This window comes from Notamacropus eugenii, chromosome 6, assembly GCF_028372415.1.
Source record: "Notamacropus eugenii isolate mMacEug1 chromosome 6, mMacEug1.pri_v2, whole genome shotgun sequence".
In the NCBI taxonomy this organism is placed as follows: domain Eukaryota; kingdom Metazoa; phylum Chordata; class Mammalia; order Diprotodontia; family Macropodidae; genus Notamacropus; species Notamacropus eugenii.
Window position 1 is genome coordinate 289,109,472 of NC_092877.1, and position 23,826 is coordinate 289,133,297.

The 23,826-nt window shown below is 35.3% G+C and overlaps 1 long non-coding RNA gene across 1 annotated transcript in view; it reads right to left on the reverse strand.

Annotated features, from left to right (window-relative positions):
• Nucleotides 1-12,817: 12,817 nt before the first annotated feature.
• Nucleotides 12,818-23,826, reverse strand: part of LOC140511456 (uncharacterized) — a 30,758-nt gene continuing 19,749 nt past the window's right edge. The window contains exon 4 of the long non-coding RNA XR_011969561.1: nt 12,818-13,233. This is a non-coding gene — a long non-coding RNA (uncharacterized lncRNA). The remainder of the gene's footprint in view (nt 13,234-23,826) is intronic.

A 23,826-nucleotide genomic window follows, 5' to 3' on the forward strand; every position in this document is an offset into this window, starting at 1 on the left:
AGCAACAGTAACATCCTATGTGAACTGAAAACTATGAGGAAACTGAAGATGAGAAAAGCTTCCTAGAGATGAGAAAAAATAACATAGAACACTGCAGCTGCCTTCTCCCAGAAAGCCCTTGTGTTTGTCAGTTAGTGACTCAACTTTGATATTACTTCACATAGTTCATTTTGTTTCATTATATTAACTTTCTCCATCAAAAATGATTGAAGCAGTTGGTAGGATTGCTTGCTGTGAGAAGCTATTTGGGACAGGTTTGGGCTGTTAGTTATCAAAAAGCATCTGATGAGAATACACAAGTGCTGATTTTCGCCTCGTGAATGTGACAGCATTGAAATTTCTGATAGCCATCCCCACCATACCTTGACTTCTTTAGAGAAATAAAATTGTAGTCTGTCTCTTTTAATGAGAGCACAAAATGCTGCCCATATCACAGAGTAATCCTTTTTAAAGCAGGAACACTGTGTATAATTTTCTACATAAATGGGAAAAAGTAATCTTATCCACAACATATCCCCCTTCAGTGTTGTGCAGGTTTAGCCAGGCTAACACTGTTGACAGAAATTTCTCCACTCAGATGAGAAGCAGAGATGAGAAGAGAGGCATTGCAATGGTGATGGAAAAGCTTTATGTAATGAGACAAATCCTGGCACCTCGAGGGAGCTCATTCTCCATGGAACACATTTTGTGCTTCTTTCATTATAGGAATGATATCCTGTCTATTAAAAATACAGAAGTGAGATTGTCTACATGGTAGTTTTAATAGGATGATTCTGTACAGATCACTATTTAGTTTGGAAAACAAGCACACACAAGCTTATTTGTCAACTGTACCATGCTTCAAATGCTTCCAGTCTATCATAGTGGGGTGGTGTTAGAGCTTCTTATTATATAAAATTGTCAAGGCATTACAATATAAACAATACATTCTGGTCAGCTGTGAACCACTTATTCGAGGAGTCCATTTAGTTTCATAAACTTTTCCTAAGTCTCTGACACCTTAAACAAAATATGACAGGCTTTCATATTGTATGGTATACAAGAGAAATCACTGGCTGTATAAAACTTATCTAGCAACTACCAAAAAAAGGGGAAAAAAAGACCAAGTAGCAGAAAGCAAAATCCCTTTCGTGATATTTTTACATTTTTCCCACACGTTTACTATAATTCCAGGGCTTTTGTCGGGTGCGTTCATTTTCATTTTTCTGTCATCAAAGTATCTCATGACACAGACTTGAATCAAACTCAGCCCCAGAACACTATTTCAACTTTGTTTTTCAAAATTGTTTCCTCTGTGATCAAGCTAAACCTGTCTGCTTCCTTTTCATCATAGTATGTGTTGTTCTGTGCAGATCAGTCTGAGAACAAGGTCATATAGACACATTGATCATATCCCATAGATATGTAAAGATCTAATGGATGACATGCTCCTATGTACAGAGGGAAAAAAATTCATCCTAGCTTATCGAAAACAGAAATTTTTCCTCGGAGGAAAGAAAGTATAAAATATTGACGCTTAAGGTAAACTTATTTATAGTTATTTTCTGTATCATAACTATTCTCTTTAAACTCAACTATTTGTTACCAAAAGATTCTCACAGGCAATACTGCAACCCAGCTTTGTGATGTTGAGAACTGGACGCAATTTCTCCAAAGCAGACAATTTAGCAGTCTCCCTGAGTACGGACTTGATGAGCTGAGGCTGATCACACAGGAGAGCACACTGATGTGAGGAGAGACAAGTATACTTTCAAGGGACTCTGATTTGAAATATTGATTCAGTCACATTAATTGAATTTTTTCCTTGAGAAGTGATTACAAAAATGTTGCTCCAATATTAATTTGTATCTGCTTTGGATAAGATTAACATTAATTTCTTTCGCCAGTCCCCATTACTTTTTTATTATTCATTAGCATCTCTCTTTGCATGTGTAAGAGACCTTGATGAAGCCTGTTTATTCATGGACTAACCTTTTTCAATAATTCTAACAGCTCTCTAACAGTAACCTTCCTGGCATGCTGAATATCTTCCTTTTGTTTCATTATTCAGTCCCTGCTCTCCATCCTCCACTTGAGATGCTGAACATGAATCACACAGCTCTTCCTATTGCTTTCGTCCTCCCACTGAAATGTCCTCTGCAGCCTGATCCCACAGGATAGCTCTGTTCACAAAACACTGCAGCAAAATTGGCTCCCGCTAGAATCTAGGGCAGCATCCTTTCTACAAAGCTGGAATGCAATTCTTGATTTATGCTTTCTGGAGCTCATTACATATTTGTTACCATGTTTTACTTTATTTTGAATTTGCCTTTTGTTAGAATATTTGGTTTGAGTTTTTCTCTGATGAGAGCTCTAGAGGTAACATTTTATCTTTTCTTTGTACATGTAAGCTCCTGGGCTTATTCTCCAAGCAGAAAGAATGGACAAAGCCATGAAAAGGAGGCACCCAAATCTTGGGCTGATGAAATTACATGTGTGTAGATGTATGTATGTAGATATACATACATATGTGTAGGTGTATATAAATATATACGTATATGTGTGTAGACGTATATATGTATATACATATATGTGCATAAATATATGTATATATATAGAGGTATAATGTTATATCAAAAGGAGACATCAGCTTTTCTATCTAAATCCTCATTGAACTTTAATAAATATATACCCAAAAAGCAAAAGTTTATTCCACTGTATTCTGTAGGCTAGCTTTTTAGTTAAACACTGTGAGATGGCTCATTAAAAATGAGGATTGTAACACAGGACCATCTAACACATTGAATCATATGGTATTAAGTTGTTTTGGAATATGACTCCTGCTATTTAAGTGAAGGAATATTTCTTTATATGTATGTGGGATTACTTGTTTCCAAACATTTCTTTCTATGGTATAGAAAGGAAAAAAAAAAAAACAACTGTCTGATATGAATGATTTAACAGAGAAGGTTTGGCATTCTTTGGAAATATTTCACCTGTTGTGTTTTTTAAGGAATCTAAAAAATTTATTAAAGATCATTTTGTCAATTATAATAGTGTTGCAATGAAGTCTACCACCTTCTTAGTAAAGAATCTACCTGGGACTTAAAAAAAAAGGGGAGGGGGAAAGACAAGGAGGGAGGGAGGTTGAAATGTCTTAGAAGTGAAGGAGATTGAGGGGAATTGTAGGGGATTCCAAGTGATCACAATGAAAGAGAGAGAGAGACGGAGACAGAGACAGAGACAGAGACAGAGACAGACATAGAGAAACAGAGACAGAGAGAGAAACAGAGACAGAGAGAGACAGAGACAAAGAGAAAAAGAAAGAGAGAGAGAGAAAAAGAGAGAAACAGTGAGAGAGATAGAAACAGAGAGGTTTCCTGAAAGCATAGTGCTGCCATATAGAGTAGTAAATTTAAGGAATAATTTGTAGTCCAGTTTTGCTAAAATGCAATGCTAATAGCTAACATTTATGTGGTGTTTTATAAATACTATTGCATTTTTGTCTTCATGACAACCCTAACAGGTAGGTGCTATTATTGTCCCCATTTTGCCTATGAGCAAATTGAGACAGAGGTTACATAATTTATTTTACCCAGGATCATACAACTGGTAAATATTTGAGGCTGAATTTGCACACAAGTCTTCCTCATTCAAGGTCCAGGGCTCTGTCCACTTCCCCACCTTGTTCCCTCTAATTTAGATTGTGGATGGTAATTAATATGAAACGCCTGAACAAAGGAAAGCTGGAAACATGTTGCAGCGGCTTTCAATGCCAAATGAAAGAATTAATCTTGTGTCAAAGAGGCGGTAAGGACCCCTGAAAGATTTTGGAACAGGGGAGTGATATGATCAAACATTTTCTTTAGGAATATCAATTTGGCAGGTGTAGAGGATTGCTTGGAGAGGCTGGAAGCAAAGACCCAAATCAGGACACGATAGCAAGGGTTTAGGCAAGAGGTGATAAGGGCCTGAAATAATGTAGCATCAGTGTAAATAGATAGAAGGGGGTGAGGTGGCAAATGTTAAACAAATGGCAATGAAACGACTGTCTGGATATGGGAAACAGAGAAGTGTCAAGGTTGGCCTCAAGGTCATTAACTTGAGAGACTGAAGAAAGATGATGACTTCAACAGAAACTGGAAAGTTGTAAAGGATGAGATAATGAGTTGGTTCTAAAACTTTTGAGTTCTAATCAGTTAATGGAACCACCAGGTAAAGATAGATACTTGGATTGGATGTGCAGATTGTTTACGTATCTACATTTTGTTGTTCAGTTGTTTGCAGTTGTGTCCAACTCTGTGTGACCTAATTTGAGGTTTTCTTTGCAAAAATATGGGAGTAGTTTGCTATTTCCTTCTCTAGCTCATTTTACAGATTAGGAAAGTGAGACAAATAGAGTTAGGTGACTTGCCCATGGTCACAGAGCTGAAAAATGCTTAAGGCAGGATTTGAACTCAGAATCTTCCTGACTCCAGGACTGGCACTCTCTCCACTATACCACCTGGCTGCCTTACTTATCTAGATACAAAGGGTACTTGAAACTATCAGAACTTAGAAAAGCTTTAAGAGAGAATCTAGAGATATAACAGGAGGGGGCCCAATGTTTAAGGGGTAACAGATTGGTGAAAATTCATCAAATTAGACTAACATCAGATACTTAGGAGGAGAATCTGGAAAGCAGTTTATCAGATTTAGACATTCTACTGCATGCTGGTGAAGTCTTAAGTGACTTTTCGAGGGTCTCGAAAGTGAGTGGGAGGTGAGGAAGAAGAGGCAGAAAGTGAGATTTGTCTGCTAAAAAGAAAATATCTGAAACTACACTGAACAAATGGTCCTGTAATGATATTATTTTCAGCATGACATAACCTGAACAACCCGGTTCCAATACAGATTTTAAATCTAGAAAGGAACATCAAGGACGTCTACTCCTCCTTTTAGGCTTATTACATTAAAATTCGAATTTATTCTAAAGTTTTTATTCTTGCTAATTCATTTATTTATTGACCCTAAACAATTTCAAATATCAATAATAAATTATGCTAGAAGTTTAAACAATTATATTAAACAATAATATTTATTGAACATTTACCATGTGCCAAGCAGCATACTAAGTACTGAGCTTACAAATATAAAATAAAAGATAATTACTGTTTTGAAGGAGCATGTAATCCAACAAAAAGACATAGCATATATAAAGGAATAGTGGCTAAAGAGGCAGGATTTTACAGTGGAAAGTTACATGGCAATTCTGGAAGCCCAGGTCCCCTATAAATACCTTCAGAAAATTCTAATTTAACCAAAAAGAAAGGATAAAACTAAGTAGAAAGAGTTATAAGCTCTTCTATTCTGTCCACTGCTGCTTGGAAAGCTTGTCAGTATTCTGTGGAAGTTCTTAGTGGAAACAAGAATCCAAAGCAGGGACCCAATGCCAAAGACAAAGGAAAACAGGCCCCATTTAGCTTAACTCCCAGGCAGCTCAGAACCTAATAAATCTTCCAGAGACCCAGTAGTAGCCAGGGCCAAACTAATATCTAGTCAGCTTAGTTCCTAGAGTTCAGACAGCTCCAAGGGAGGCTTAACAGGAGAGATTAGTGCCTAGGCAGCATGGCACACTGTTTCTGGTGTTCAGTGCCCAGGCTGCCCAGAGTAAATGGGCATCCTAGCCAAAAGTAAAACAAAAAATAAGGTGAGAATAGGGCAGGAAAATCTCATTACCCAGGCCTAGGTAGCATGTCACCCAGGGAATGGAAAATCCATCAATAAACCACAGGAGAAATAGGTAAGGAAGCTACTATGAATCAAAACACTGAGGGCTAACAAGAAGACTTAGTACCAGCCATCACTGTGTTTGTAACTACATAAGAAGCAAGAAACAGAAGGAGCTTAGGCCACCAGGACCCTGAATCAGAAACTAAAACTTTCTGCACAAGGTAGGACTAGACCTTAACTACATGTAAAACCAAATATGTGTGTGTGTGTGTGTGTGTGTGTGTGTGTGTGTATGTTTGTCCTTCATTGCTGAAGAAGACCATGCCATCAGAGAAATAATGACATGACTTGCACTTGACTTTGTTTTGAGTGAGGGAGGGCTGTGCAGGTCACCACCTCACTTCTCCTCCAGAGTCATCTGAATCCAGTGACCAGATATTCATAAGGATGACTGGAGATGACCCAGGATGAGCCAACTGGGATTAAGTGACTTGCCCAAGGTCACACAGCTAGTGAGTGTCAAGTGTCTGAGGTGAGTTTTGAACTCAGGTCCTCCTGGCTCCTGTACTGGTGCTCTAATCACTGCACCACCTGTAAAACCAAGTAGGGCTTGTCTATACTATACAAGATTATGGAAAGGAATAGAGACTGACCCAAGCATAAAAACCCCATTTAGAAATTGAGATTGGAGATCTAAAAAAAGAGAAGAAAATGCTAAACATGATGAAGAAATGTTTTGGACTCAGAGAAGTACAAAAGGTTATCTGGAAGGTGAATTCAAGTAGAGTCTTAGAGAAAAGTAGAGTCCTGATGGTCATGAACACATTAAATGAAAGAAATTAAATAATAAAGTAAAATGCAACATTACAGGAAATGACAGCCAAGGGGAAAGAACAGCAATGTGAATCCTCAACTTTGGCTAGAGACTTGGAAGCCTACCCTAAGGGCTGAACTCACTGAAAGTTAGAAGAGGTCAAACAAAAAGTAGATTCTCTAAAAGTCAAGAGATATTTGAGCAAAATCAAAAGACTGTAGAAACAAAAGAAAATGGAAGGTATATACTATCACAGATAACTGACCTGGAAACCAGGTGAAGAAGAGGTAATCTTAGAATCATCAAACAACATGAAATTCATGAACAACAACAATAAAAACCAATATGCCATATTGCAAGAACACATAAATGAAAACTGCCTCAACCTATTAGAACCAGAAGTCAAAGTGAACAGAGAATGGGTTCATTGTCTCCTAAAAGAAACCCCCAAGTGAAAAGTTACAGAAACACCATAAACAACATCTAGAAATTCCAGGAAGAAGAAAAAAAAATCCTGCAAAAAGCCAAAAAAGCAAAAAAAAAACTTAAAAATCAGGCAGCCAGAGTCAGAATTACACAGATATTGGCAGCTGCCAACATAAGGGACAGGAAAGTCTCCATATTCTGAAAGGCAAAGGATAGAGGCTTTCAATCATGGGTAGCAAAGCTCATAAAATTGAGTATAATCCTTTGAGTGGGAGAGGGTAGAAGGAAAGAGGAAGAGAAATAGAGAATGAAACTTTAATGTAATAGAGAATTTCTAAAAACAAAAATCCTGATGAAAAGACAAAATTGAGCAGAATTTTTGAAATGAAAATGAAAGAGTCAAGAGAAACAGAAAGGTAAATACATTTGATTCATTGGAAGGTACTAGAGGGTGATTATTTACATAATAGGGGAAAATGCAGAAGAGAGGGAGAAAGAAACATGTCCTTCAAAACAGTCAGAAAAACTTAAATAAGACAGGAAGAGAACCTGAGAGCAGTTCTATTATATTTTAATCCATTTTTAGAGAAGAAGGAAAACAGGAATATACTGAGGTAGAAAGGAAGAAGGAACTTTTCTGTATAAGAAAGATAAATGAGAGGAAGATGATAAGAATCAGGTTTAGAAGAATAAGTATTTCATTAATTTCATTTTCATATGACCTGGAAAAGGGAGGCTTGAATCCACAAATATATTTAAAACCACACATTAAAAGAAAGCTTTACAGATATAGATTAATTTTAATAGTGAAATTTGTGAGGATAGGGAGAGGCAAAAGGTGGATTTAAGGGGAAGGTCATGATAGAAAGATATTCCCTAATCAGTGGAGGAAATAATTCTTGGGATGAATGGGTTCACATTCATTGTTAAGTGAGTAGGAAAGTATTTAAATGTGAATGAGAGTAGTAAGTAGAAGTTGAATGGATTATTATGTCCTGAAGGCTACAGTAATGTAAATTTAGTCTTTAAAAAAACTCTTTGAATAATTGCTTAGTCATTTGGTATTCTTTCTTCGAATTCAGAGAAGACTGGTAAAGTGTATGAAAACAGAAAAAAATCCAATTACATTGCCTTCTGTAGAAACACAGGATGAGGGGTAGCCTTAGAAGATTTTGAATATGGTGTGAAAAAGACTGGGTAGAGTGTCTAGAACCTACTTCCAACACCTAGTACAATGCTTTGACCAGAATAAGGAGTAAAAAAGAAACCTCATTTTAAATAACTACATTATGTATACAATACTCAAGAGTCTACTTACCGAGACATGGGTAGGAACCATGTATTTCTATAAAGAGTGTTTAACTGTTCATGGAAAAGGCTAGCTACTATAAAAATGAAAATAATCAGAAATATTAAATACCATAAAAGCCAAAATAATAACAACTTGCTTAATACAGCTTTTGAAACTTATCTGGAGTAAAAGAAAAGTCAAGAATCTCAAGTGAAATAAAGAAAAACAGTAGGAAGGAAGTAGGCTTAGAAGTACCATATCTCACACTGTACAACAAAACAATAATCTACAAAATATTTTGAAATTGGTTAAAAAATAGAGAGGGAGAGCAGTGGAAGAGAACATAATGGGTGCAATGGATAGTATTCCATAAACGCAAAGACTTCAGCTACTGGGATAAGGACTGGGTACTTGACCAAAAACTACTAGGAAAACTATAAAAGTCTTCTGGAAGAAATTAAATCTACACTAATACCTCATACTATATACAGAGATAAACTCCAAAAGATATATGACTAAAAGATCCCATCAGAATAAACCAGAGAAACGAAATAAATTGTCTTTCAGAAGTATATAATAGTTCATGAGCAAATAAAGTTTATAAGGGACTACAGAAGATAAAAGGGGAGATTTTTACAATAAGAAAATGGAAAGACTTTCAATCAACAAAGCTAATACAGCTCTCAAATTAAAAGAGAAAGAAATTAAATATTGCATATAAATAATCCCATATGTGAAAGAATAAGAGCCACTACCCAATAAATAAATGGAAAAAGGAAAGGATAGGAAAAGTTTTTTGAGGAACAAATCTAAGCTCTCAAGAAATATAAAAAGAAAATAAATCTGAATTATGAATATGAGAAATGCATTTAAAGTAAATTAGTAGTTGTGCCATATATATCTATCAGACTGGCAAAGATAAGCAAAACAATGATAATTGTTGGACAGGCTGTAGAAAGGCAGGGATTTCAATGTAGTCTTCATGTGGTTATGAATTAGTTTAGACATTTTTGAAAGAAAACTGGAACCATGCCTAAAAAGTCAAGAAACTGTGCATATCTTTTTGCCCAATTACAATACTACCAGGTTTATGGCCAAAAGAGATAAAAGAAAACAAAGAAGGACTCACATAAACAAAAATATTTATAGCAGCTCTTTTTGTTATAGGAAAGTACTGAGAAGCTGAGTGTACCATCAGTTGGGAAAGAGCTAAACAAATTATGATATATTAATGTAATGGAACATGTAGAATGCAGCTGACTATGAACCGACCTTGCCTGATCCCAGAGCTGTGAATTGCCTGAGAGCAATCAAAACCAGGTGAAAAGAGAAGTCTTAAAACCAGCTAAAAAAAGAAGAGAGCTTCAGTTCTGAACAGATGTTATCATTCCTCAGCCTCCCCCAGCCTTCTCTATGGACATTCATTTTTATGCAAAATAACTTGCATGGCAGCTTCTGAAGCTGGAGTTCCCATGAGACTCCCTCTTGGTTGAAGTGTATTTAACTCTTCCCTCATCTACCTCTCTTGGGCATTCCAGTACTTTGGTGCTGTACAACGGCCCCAGATTACAATCCCCTAGCCTCCATTAAAGATTCTAGTTTTTGCTACTTTGATAGTATTCTTTTTTCAGGTTGACAAATATCATACTTTAAAAAACAATGAAATGGATGGTTTCATAAGGGGATAAAAAAGGAAAGACTTGTATGAAGTAATGGAAAACAAAATGAGAAAAACCAGGCAAATAATTTCTAAAAAACAATACTATTTAAAACATTTTTAAAAAATATTTGAGAGTTCTGATGAATACAATGATAGACCATGATTCCAGGGGGCTAATGACAAAACACTCCACATACTGAGAAAGTTGATAAACCCAAAATGCAGAATAAGACTACGATTTTTGCAAATGGTTAATTTGGGTATTGGTTTTACTTTATGCATATTAATGACAAGGTCTTTACTTTCTTTCCAGTTTGAAATGGAAATAGGGAGTCAGAATTGAAGAAATGGAATAAGGTTAGGGTAGTAAAAAAATAGAATAAGAAGAGAAATAAATGAAGCTCATCCTTTTATTTAATATGCAGAAAAGAAGTAATTCCAGAATAATTTAATATAATTTAAAATGAAAGTTTTATATAGGTTTTATATATATGTATATATACACATACACACAATATCATGTATCATCTTTTTCTTCTGTTATATATGCATATATAACAGAATACCTGTGTGTAAGTATATGCATATATGTGTGTATGCAAGAAGATAATATACATACATGCACATATACATACCTGCCCATATGTGTATACATGCATACATGCATTTTTTTGCATATGTATGTGTATATATATATATACAGATAGATATATATATATATATACATAGGTATATGCATACACATATACATAAATACCTATTTGATCTGGTTTTTATTAAGGTCAGAATAAAATAATAAATTTTAGAAAAATTTTCAAAAGTCTTTTAAATTTATAGGATTAGTAAGTAGACTCAGGTAACATACCTCTTCCAGGAGAAATGTTGGTGGTAGTGATATGATTATGATTCCAGAACTGGAAAGTTTTGAGGGGAAGTGGAATAGATAAATGACAAAAATGCTGGGTTAGAAAGATGACCAAAAGACAAAGTGAATTATGATTTCATCTTGCCTAGATAAAAATATTTACTAATGAGAATAGCAGAACCTCTGGGTAGAAGTTCTAGACCCAAAATGGGCAGTTATCTAGGCAAAGTGTCCAGTCAGGACAGAAAATTAGCTAGTGTGAAGGTGGTTGGAGAGTAAGCAACATAAGATATAGCTAAGAAGATAATTGTCTATACAAGGAGCTTCACAGCAGTCAGGAACAAAAGTGCCCAAGGCTATCGATATTTAGTACTTCTTTCATTTCAATGTACTACCTTTATTTTAAAAAAAAGGGAAGAAAGTAATTTTAAATGATGGTAATTAATAGTCTTTTAAGATTTAGGACTCTGAACTCTATCTTTAAATCCCCCTACCCCCCCAAAATAATAATGAAACAAATACTCTTTAATCACTGGAGGAAATGGCACTTGGTAAGGGTAGGCTCAAAACCATTGTTAAACAAGATAGATTTCATTAAAATATATGCAGTGGGAGGGTAAGCTAGAGGAGGAATTGATTAGATTCAATCCTGAAGGCCTCAGCAACTGAAATTTGTTAACTGAAGAAATTGATTGAAGTAATTCCAGTCATTTTGTATTTTCTCTCAGAATTAATGGAGGACTGGTAATGGTGTGAAAACATCAAAAGTCTGATCGCATTCCCTAGCACAGAAATAAAGATAAAGAAGTAACCTTAGAACATAATTATCGAAATAGTATGCAAATAAGCATTGATTTTTTTTTTAGACTACCTCTATCACCTAATATAGTAACTTAATTTGAACACAGCTGGTGTCTAATAACTGTTGAATCACATGGTCCCTCAGTTCCACTTCTGTCTCTAATTAAATATCTGATCTTGGGGAAATGTAGGCTTCAGTTTCTTTATTGTCTATAGAGTGAAAGCATTGAACAAAGTCCTTGATGATAAGTTGGAGGGCTAAACTGGAGATGGTCCAGGATGCAGTGGTAAACCTTGGGCTTTTCAAGCAGAGGTCTTTAATAGGTCTCAGTTTGAATGAGACAACAGCCATTCAGTGATTAAAGTTTAATAAGAATTGAAGTAGAGAATGACCTCTTTACCTATTCAAAAATAGATAGATAGATAGATAGACAGACAGACAGACAGACAGACAGACAGACAGACAGACAGACAGATAGATAGATAGATAGATAGATAGATAGATAGATAGATAGATAGATAGATAGATGAATAAATAAAGGCATTACTAAACAAATAAATAAATGAAATTTTAAAAAATCCATCTGTGAGAAGGAGACTCTCAGGGTTTCTGGCCAAAAACAGAAATAATTGCTATTTACATTCAATCTGACCCAATCAGCCCCCCATCCCAAGAAGAGCTTGAAAGAAAGAAAAAAAGAGAAAAGAGACATTTCAGCTTGGTCCCCAGTGGGAAGCTTCTTTTCTGCTTACACAGGTTGTTTGTTATTCATTCTCAAAGAAGACCATGACATCATGGAGGTCATACCATGACATACTGGTGAACTGGATTTAAATAAGGTAGGGCTGTGCAAAGTCACCGGCCTCACTTTCTCCTCCAGAGCCACCTGGATCCAATGGCCACATAGAGATCAGGATGACTGAATATGGTCCAAGATGCAGTGGTCTGACAAACATTTATTAAGGACTTCTGTGGAAAAGTCATTAATGAATTTACTCCATTTCCTTGAGGTACAGCTTGTAGGGAGATCAGGAAGACTATCATATTAGGTGCTAGGAGAGATACAAAGCTAAAAGAAAGATTAACTATAAAGGAACAGTAGGAAAGGACTTTATGTGGATATAGTTAAAAAAGAGCACAACCTCACATGGACCAAAATCTTTTATGATCCAATTTCCTCCTATGATTGCCAAGTTCTATAGATTTTGGAAAAGTAATTACGAGGTTATTAAATAGCTTGACTTCATTTATTGTTTTTCAATATTTTATTGATGCTCTTTTTTCATAACACCATCACTTACATGAAAGATATACAAGTCAAACTAAACAAATCAACACATTGGGCATGTCTAAGAATGTGTGCTCATTCTACATCTATATTCTCTGATGAGAGGCAGAAAGCACATTACAGCATCAGTCCTCTGTCATTATTGTTCATTGAAGCTACCAGTTTTTAAGCTTTTCAATGTTGGTTTCCTTTGCATTATTACATATACAATGTAAATTACTCTTTGGATTTTGCTTGCTTCTCTTTGCCACAGTTCATGAGTCTTTTTTATTCCTCTGAATTCTTCACCTTTGTTGCTACTTACAGCATCAGAATATTCCATTATGTGTGTATGTCACATTTCACTGAACCATTTCAAAACTGACGACCACTCACTTTCGTTCTTGTTCTTTGATCCTACAATAAGTATATATGTATATTTAAAATACATATGTATGTATAAATATTTATGCATATGTGAGAAAGAGAAAAGACAGGAAGGTCCACACTACTAGAGTTTGGGATTTCCTTAGAAATATATATTCCTTACAATTTTGCCTCTCTGTAATGATACATTTCAATGCATTTCCAATTCGTATCTTTCCCATGGGGAAGGAAGTCACCATAATTAATATATATGTATATATGAATATACATGTATATATAAAATTTATATACATGTCACATATATCTTCATGTAATATATTTATAACACACATACGACACTTGCTTCTGGTGTTTGCTTTATCAATCAGCCAAAAACTATTAAGTGATTACAAACTGACTTGTACTATGCTAGATGGATACTGATGACAAAAAGGTAGAAACGCAATAGTTCCTATCCTCAAGGAGATTGCACTTGAATGGGGAAAAAAGATAAACAAATTATGCACACAAAAGATACAAGATAATCTCTAACTTTTATACTACTGTCTTCTTCAAATTTCTTTTGGAATTCTTCAATTGGTACTAGTTTCTCTTTTGTGATAGTCTTCCACTTTACAAGTTTCCCTCCATCGAATATCACTTATGGATTCTGTTCTGGACTATACCACTGTCTTTGTAGGTGAATAGGCTATAGAATGGTGGACCTGGGGTCAGGAAGACTTCAAATCCTGCCTAAGTCATCTACTAGCTGTGTGACCATAGACAAATCACCTACTCTTACTCACCCTCATTTTTCTCATGGATGAAATAGGGATAATAATAACACCTAACTCCTAGGTCCAATGTATGCATCAAATGACCTTAAATAGCTATGTAAATGTTACCTATTACTATTGGCATTATTTTCTCTAAAAGTTTCTCTAATCTGGGCAAATCCACACTGACTTTTGACCATAAACTCTCTCTGCCTCTATATCCTTGAACCACCTCAAATTCAACATGGCAAATGCAAAAATTCCTCAGTTTTCAACTCTAGGCAATCTCCCCATCACTATTTATAGTCATCTTAGAAAATGTTTCCAAAGACCAAAACCTTGTTTTGAATTCTGGTGTTTTTCTATCTTCAGTCAATCAACAAGCATTTATGGCTTAAGATGCACCAAGAGCTATGCTGTTATGCAATCTGTATAATAAGGGAGTTGAATTATAAGGCAGCCAGAGTGCTTTCCAGATCTACCTGTAGGCTCCTAGGATCCTATGATATCTATAAGTATGTATATACAAGATCAATTTTAGATGGAAGGTGAACACAGAAGGGGAAGAAATAGAGACTGAGAAGGACCATGAAAGGGATCCTATAGTAAGAAACATCTGAGGTCAGTCTACATATTGAGTGACAACTTTGCTTTTCACAGCCTGATCATTAATCAGTACTTTTTCTATATCAGCCTTAAAGCAAATCGCTCCAACCTACCTCTTCCAATGCAAAGGGCATCAGAGAAACCCTGACAACTTAGTAGGTTTGGCCCAGAACAGGAGCATCCCAGCCCTACCTAGAGTAAGCAAACAGCCCAAAAGGGGAATGACAGACTTAAGCATCAGAGTTATCCATCTGGGTAGTTGCTCAGTTTATCCTTGAAGTCATCCACAAGGACTGCCATAGCTCAACTGCCTCTATCAGTGAACTTTTGCGTTGACTTTTCTGAGAAAGAGAAAGGACATGAAGGTCCACAGTATTAGAGTTCGGGATTTCCTTAGAAACATATATTCCTTACAATTTTGCCTCACTGTAATGATACTTTTCAGTGCATTTCCAATTCGTATCTTTCCCACAGGGAAGGAAGTCACCAAAGTTTCAGATTCAAAAGACTCTAATGTTTTGGCTTAAAAAATATTCACCCTGAGGTCCTGCTGTATTTCCAGCTACATGAGGAAATACATAGTAAACAGAGATTATCTTCAAGTTAACCTAATATTTATTTAGCATGGATTCTATGATGTGTTCCTTGTAAACTTACAAAGCACTTCATACAGGATGCCTTATACCAACAGGAAGTTAGTATAAGGATGAGCACCCCCACTTTATAGACAAGAGTATCAGTAAAGTTAAATGACATTCATTTACAATGCTTTCAAAGATCTAGGATAAGAAGCTAGATCAGTTATGTCTAAGGTCCTTGCAATACCATCTCACTTTTTTTTTTCCAAAAGAAAGATTGATTTAATACTCTTCTATTGCTCCCTACCCCAATTTGGATAATCCAGCTTCTTTTAAGTATTGACTGCCCTTGTTTGTACCTATGGTGATGGTATATTATTTTATTTTGTTTCTATTTTACAGTATATTTCATATATATATGCATATGTGTTTATTTATATATAATTTTACACACACATACACACACACACTCACACATGCACACACATATACACACACACACTTCCCCAAAAAATATATTTTTAAGGCTAGGAGAGAGGTTATTTTTAGTCAACTTTTAAAATAGCCCAATCTCAGTCAATATGCTTCTGTTTTTAATAGTCAGCTCAAATTACTGGGTAGTCATTTCTGTCTATTCTTGAACAACCATAAAGGCAGTTTAAAATGCCATGTCAACAATGCTGTGTACAATTCAGCCACATTGATAGATAGCATCTGTGTTGCTCGTAACTCGGTGTCCTTAGGAAGTATGTAACCCCACAATATCTAGGGGATACATATTAAATTCTTGATGATAATGGTGATGGCTATGAATGCAAAAGTAGAAAAAGGAAGAGTAGCAGCCCAGGTTTCATTCTATTCAAGCTAATGAGATTATTCTTTCTTTTAAAATGAATATACTACTTTTCCCTGCCTCTAAAATGTGCTTCTGCCCCTGAAGCCAAGATAGAACAGAATTAGCAGCACCATCAACACTGTTCAGCACTTATTCATAGAACTATTTTCGATGTATTAGTAAGTTAAAATGGATTTCCAACATGATGAGCCATCTGATCTGTCACATTAGTCTAGTTGTCAGGGGCATAAACTTTCCCTGTGTGAAAAAAAATAAAGCCTTACGGGATTTTTGCTGAAGAAGTCAAAAAGCGCATCTGTGACAGCCAATTGTTTTTGGAGTCAACGAATTCTAAGACTTAACAACTTCTTTTGACAATAACACCTATGCCAATTAGTCTGTATTTTAGATTGAAATGCTTATTGATGTGAATTCATTTTTTCCAATTTCTTTTGTATATTAAACAAGCACAGCATCTATCTTATGAAAATACCTTTTTTCTAATTCTTACCTATTAATATAAACAAACATACCTACAAATGTGTGTTATATAATTCTTCTTCAAAATAAGTAGCAATAATATCTAGGAGAACTATAATTGGCTATGAAAGACAGTCCCCTCTGGCAACTGAGATAAAACAGGTTGGTTGTTGAATTGTAAAGATCCCACTTTTGGTTGTCAACTGTGTTGTCCTGATTTCTGCACTAGAAAGAATATACTTAGAAGTCCATGATATCTTTTGGGAAATAAGAATATGATTAACGTGAACTGGGAGCAAGAGAAGCTTAAAATGCCAGCACCACCACGTTTACTCCAAGGTTAAGACATTATATGCCAATTTTCAGCCCAGAGTAAAATTTTATGGCCAGACTATCAACTCTAGAAAATGGAAATTGATAATGAAAGTGCTGACAAACCTTTGGATGTTTCCAGGAATGTAATAGCCTATTTAACGGAATAGGAGTTGCAAGGTAAGCTGTTTACTCTTTTCTGCTAAAGAGGCAATTACACAAACCTGTTGGTGAAGAAGTTTATAATCTGATTAAACAGTCAACATTAAATCAAATGGTGATTGAGTTTCCAAGAGTGCGTTTACATTGCCAACACTAGTGACTGTCTATACCTCCCTAGTTTTGAATCCTTCATACTGGATCCTAGGAGAGGAGGAAAAATGAAGAGACTTATGGTCAGACTAATATGTATATATTTTGGTAAAACAATGTTCTGTTTTTTTTTTAATTGCCTCTGCATTTTTTTTTTTAAATCTTAGGAAAGACTAAACTTTAAATAACTGGTCTGAACAAATTAAGAAGTACTTCCTTGCTTATATCTTGCTTCGGATTTATATACTTCGTACATGTGTAAGCAATTTGTGCTCATAACCCATCACTAACAGATATTATTTCTCTTTAATTCAATTTTCAATTTCATTTTAATTCTGTTCACATTAGTATCTTATAAACATATAAAATATATTCATAAAACATATTAAAGCATGATTTTGCACATAAATCTAAGAAGCATATATTCTTGATAAGCTACTAATAATACATAACGTATCCTATTGAAACTATTACATTTTCTAGTTGCATGATTCACATTACTATTGGTGTCATTTTCATACACAAGCCAAATATATTCTACAGATGCATGGAAGACCTTTAGAAGCCATCCAGTCTGACCATCTCAGTTTAAAGATAAGGAACCTGAGGACCATATTTCATAAGTATATGTACAAGGGCACATAATTAAGAGTCAGAATTTGAACTCAATTCCTCTGACTTCAAAACTAGCACACTTGCTAGTAAACCCTTTCTAGAAGGAAGGATTAGGTCAAGATTCATAGAGAATATAGGTTGTGGGCAAAATTTCAATAGGTGGAAGATTATCGTATATGGGAGAACACTCAAAGTGTCCTCCATAGTTGCCCAAATTGCCTAGATTTAAGTATTTTATTAAAATAATTTAACATTTTTCAAAATATTCCTTTCTTAGCACTGAGAAAAAAATCATATTACTGAAACTGCAGTAATACTTGTGCCACTACCTTCAAAGTGTTGTCAGGAATATATCCTGGAAAACCTGGAAGAGAAATTATTTGAAACAAACCTACAATAATTTCTTTAAGAAGAAAATTGTAAGGGCTAAGAATCTCTGCTGCTTGTGTAGTATCAAATTTAAGAAGAAAGCATACCCAAAGATATATTTTATTATAACAAAGATATTAGTTACTCTGTGTGCTTCAAACAGGGAAATCAGGAAAGAGTATACATGAACTGAGGGTGAGGAGAAAGAAATGAGTTATAACCAGTTTCAATTTCAAACCAGATCAACACTTGCAGAATTTTTCTAATTAGTTTCATTCTTCAATGAAACTAATTAGAGGAGATAAGATTGAAGGGAAAAAAATAAATTCTTCTACTTTCATGTAAAATTGCTCAGGGCCAACCCTATACTGATAGGTGAAACATGGCTTATATGCTGTGTAATCCTGGGCCATTATTAATGTCAACATTGACCTTGAGGAGCTATGTGGATTTTTAAATCTGGACATGGCTGAGAGGGAGACAGATTCCTTCAGCCCCTAGGAAGGCCAGTGTCTGGGGACTCTACCTGATATTAACTACCAAATACCTTCCCAATGTACTATCCCTTATCACTATCTACATTATTGTATCATGGATTTTGATATGGAAGAGACATAAAAGACCATCAAATCCTCCCAAACCTCTGTTTTGCAGATTGGTCACAGATTGGTAAAGAGAGTTTCCTGGGTCATACACTAGCAAGTATGTGAGGTGCGGATACTGTCCAGGAGGCTACAATATCACCGATTAACTGTGAGCCTGCAGAATTGCACATTGTCAAGGTAGTTCAGTAAACACCTAATTACAACCTGATCTGTTCATAAGACCATGTTAAAATCAATATGGTTTCTTCACAGTAAGCCTGTTCCCATTGGATGCTGATTCCAATTTCCCCCCTCATTTTCTTAATTTAAAAATCAAAAAATAATTTTCATTTGAATGTCTAATTATGAATACCTAGAAACCCAGAAAATGCATTCAAAGTTGGTTTTTTATTTAAAGAACTTTTTATCTAATGTGACTTTGATGAAAGATTTTTGGCCATTATAAGTTAATAGTTAAAATAATAGAAAATGATCAAAAACACCATGCCTTTTGTTCTATCTATGCAAGTAAAAAGCAAAGCTATAGATTTTTATGTCATGGTGCCTGCTTTTTAGAATGAGCAAAGACGTAGAGGATTCTGATCATCAAATACATTTTTATTATTGTCTTTGAGCCATGACCCTCTAGACATTGATTATTTGAATTAAAGGGCAGGCACTAATGCCATTTTCACATATATGATGCTTAACTTTAAATTATTTGAATAAGTATCAATTCCTTGATATTCAAGAGATATATCATAGAAATGTCATGTAGTCTTAGGGACTTTAACTCTTGGAGTCCTAATAGGTATTTGGGCATCATGGAAACATGAATTTAGAGCAAGATATAATTTCTGCCTGAGAACAGCTTCATTCCCAAAGTTCCCAAAGAAATTGATAGTAAACATGCAAGTATGCTGTAAAAGAACAAGGAAAAATTATTTGTTTTAAATGCAGATTCAGTATTCACACATTTGTAAATTAATGAAAGTAAACACTGAAAATGCTAGAGCAAGCAGTCAAAACTCAGCAACTTCCTGTTTCAATTCATTCTGGATGACAGATGTGAGACTAGAGAATGAATAACGCCCCATCAGGGGAAGATTTATTAACAAAGTCTTTCACTGGGCTTGTAGGACGAAATGTGCCATTATTCAGTGAAGAAAAAGGAAGGAAGGAAGGAAGGAAGGAAGGAAGGAAGGAAGGAAGGAAGGAAGGAAGGAAGGAAGGAAGGAAGGAAGGAAGGAAGGAGAGAGAAAGAGAGAGAGAGAATGAAAGAAAGAAAGAAAGAAAGAAAGAAAGAAAGAAAGAAAGAAAGAAAGAAAGAAAGAAAGAAAGAATTCAAGTTTAGCTAGTTTTAATTTTGCTGAACTCCTTCAATGACTGTGGGCTGGCATTACAGGGTAATTGTTTTCTAACTACTGTACCAGTCTTGTTGGTTCGATCAAGTCAAATTTTTTTTACTTGTACCTAAGTAAGTCATTTTCTGGTTCAAGCTTACAATTTCTCAGACTACTAATTCATGATTTCAGTTGAATTTCTCTTGTTCAACTTTGTTTTTTCATTTCAAAGTTTCAATACTTCATCAAAGTTTGACAGCAAAAATGAAAATCTAATCAAGATCAGCCTACCGATCCTTGATTGCCTACCAACAATTGCTCACCAACCATGTGGCCCTTTTCAGGGTCTTTGTGAGCTTTTGTGATGAAACTCCCCTCTGTATAATAAAGGTGTATCTACATGATATGTCTTAATGCCTGTTCACTTGATATCACTTGTAACAGATTCCTATAGAGTTCACAGGATAAGAAGTTATTCCAGAGAGGATGGAATAACTCCACCTGAGAATCACTTAGCAATTACTTGGTTCTTAGAACAGGTACCTTGCTGCCAACAACTTTCTTGTCTAGCTTGTTAAACTCTTTTATGCCTTCTGTAGAGAGGTTTATTTCTTTATTCTTGATTATCCTTTGAAGAAAAGCAAAGATTCTTTGCAAATGATTATTATAAAAAACTCAAGTTCTTTTCTTGACAGTTTTTGACCCCTTTAATTATGGTCTCTTGAATGCTCAGGAAGTGCCTATCAGAACTTTAAATGCACTTGGGTAAGAACATATGTTACCCTTTACCTTTATAAGGTCTTTAGCAAGCATAAAATATTGATATTTATTTGGAGAATAATTTCAAAGTGTCATTTATCTGCCTTCACCCTCCTGAGAACTTTGAGTGCACTTTTACTTTTAAAAAGTAGCTCTAACTATGATGAGGTTACAACAGAAGGAAAATCAAACCTAATAGTGATGTAATTCTCAGGGGGGAATTCTGCTTTAGCAGAAGCTTAAGCTCAATTACCACCATAGCCAGGCTGTCAAAATCAACCTCTGAATCACCTCTAATTCCATTTTGACTGATTCTTGCACTAATTGTAGTTTGTGGCATTTATTTCAAGGAAAGGGAACTGCTTTGCTGAGTTCCTTTAAGAAGCTTGTTCAACTGATTCAAAAGGGGATCTGAACCAAACAGATTTGTTTGCAGAACAAAGGAAGCCCTGTTGAGTATTATATTGTTATGAGTGAACATGCTGTAAGAAACACCAGGAAGACAGTTCAAGAGCTAATGATATTATAGTTAGGAAATTGATTCACCTTATTAAAAATCTTTTGCTGAACAAAATATTGCTTTAAAAAAAGCTCAATCTTTTATGCATGCATTTGGGTAAGTAGCTAGGTAGGTAGGTAGATAGAAGGATGGATGGATGATAGATAGGTGATAGATAGCTCGATAGAGAGAAAGAGAGAGAGAGAGAGAGAGAGAGAGAGAGAGAGATGATAAATAGATAGATAGATAGATAGATAGATAGATAGATAGATAGATAGATAGATAGATAGACAAAACATATATTAAGTGCTTACTAGGTGCAAGTCATTGCAATAAGTGCTAGGGATATTAATAAAAAGAAACAGGATAGACTTTGTCCTGGGAAAACTTACTTTCTAATAGGGAAAGATAATACATTAAAAAAAAAAGAGTTGAGGAGCAAGAAAGGGGGAGGTGGGGAGATGATTGGAGATGTGTTTGAAGTCATGTTGGGATGTGGACTATGCAAAATAAGGTCCAAAGCTGAACTATAAAGCTTAAGATGATTCCAAATGTAGCGACCATTTTGAGTCAGTCACCTAGCAGTTAGTGCTTATTCCATGCCAAGCACTGTGCTAAGATTGGTGATACAAAATGGGAAGAAAACATTCCCAGTTCTCAAGGAGTTCATAGTCCAGGGAGAGAGGGGAGAGAGGAGATGGAAATAATAGCTCCAAGAGAGTACAAAATGGTCTGGAGGGATACCTCAGAAGAGTGACTAACAGCTTAAGTTGATCCATTCCTATTTAAAAGTGAGATTACAGACCAGTGTAGTTTTTAATTATTCCATCCAAATCATCAAGTTATGAGCAAATTAGAATGAATTATGAAAATGGACTCTATATCTGTCTTCTTTCTCTCTCTATGAGTTTACAAATTTCCAGTATCAGGATGAATGCTGCAGGTTCTGATACCGATGATAGGGCAGGGATAGTAAAACCTGTATACACGAATTCAATTCATCAATGTAGCGGAACCTTCAGATGCGGGAACTCCCTCTACAAGTATAAGTTTCCACTTTGCAATTGATTGTCTTAGAGAATTGCCAGGGTAATTCTTTTAACATTTATATGTTAACATTTATATGTTAAAAGAATTACCCAGAGTCAGACAACCAATATACATCATATCTAGCACTTGAAAACAAGTCTTTCTGGTTCTGAGGTAATCCCTCTCTTTTGATTACATTTGGTTAATAATAATAAAATGAACAGTTATAAACTGACTATGGCAGCAGTGATTGTGGTGTTGATGATGATGATGATGATGATGAGAAGCAACATGTAAGCACCGTGAAAAGAGTGAGTTTTAGAGTCAGTAAAATCTAGGTTCTAGTTTCACCTCCAGAAAATACTAGTTGAGACCCTTGGTTAGTTGTCTAATGTTCTACGCATTTATCTCCTATCGGTATAAATTGCAGAACAGTATAAATTGCCAGTCTTCAGTGGTAGAGCAAGATTCTTCACTGGGAGTTCAATATATCAATGAAATCAACGATGGCGGCAAGGAATCCAGAAGACAAAGGAGGAGGAGAAGGAGAGATAGTTTAGCGATGGTGGTGGTGGTGGTGGTGGTGGTGGTAATAGGTTATGTAGTACCTTAAGGTTTTGAAAGAGGCAATACCCTCAGCATCACCCTCTTGTGCTGTTAAAAATCACTCTAGACTTGAAATCATGTAAGATGACTCTATTTATTAAGACTAGTATTTAAATATACCTATTTATGCAACATATCAAACATTTCAAGAAACATGGCCAAAATATACTAGGGCCTAAAAACAATGTCTTTAGGAGCTTTTTGATGACATCATTTTTAGATGATAACACAAGATATTGCAGTTGATTTGGTATTAAAGCAAGTAAACTTCTTTGAATGGGAGTACAGAAGGACAATCTATTCCAATCTACAGCAAACCATTTTATTTATAATGAAGTTCAATTGTGTCTGTAGCCCCTATATCATTTTTCCATAGCTTTAAGCAAATAATCAATTAGAGATGGATAAACCATCAGGATTTCAATTTTTCCCCCTTTTTTGATAAAAATGGATTTTTCTTTTAAGCCTATCTCTTTTTGCCATTTAAAGTGCATCACATGGGGGAGCTAGATGGTGTGGTAGAGAGAGCACTTGCCTTGGAGTGAGGAGAACCTGAGTTCAAATTTGACCTCAGACACTCGACCCTTAATAACTGTGTCACCCTGAGCAAGTCATTTAACCCTATTTCCTAGTTAAAAAAAATAAGATAAAGTCCATCACAGCCTAAATTATCTAGACTTGTTGTATATAACTACTCTTTGTGAACACTATGGTTTGGCTAAACCAGCCTTCTTACTGTTCTTGATTTTCCAGCTCCATGCCTTTGAAATGACAGTCACTCATTACTGGAATTTATTCCTTCTTCACATCTGCCTCTTTTAATTTCTAAAATCTTTTTAAGACTCAACTGAAGCACCACATGAAGTCTTTCATAGTAATCCTACCGGAGGATTAGTGCCTTCCCCTCAGAAAATTACCTTGTGTATACTTCATATGTATAC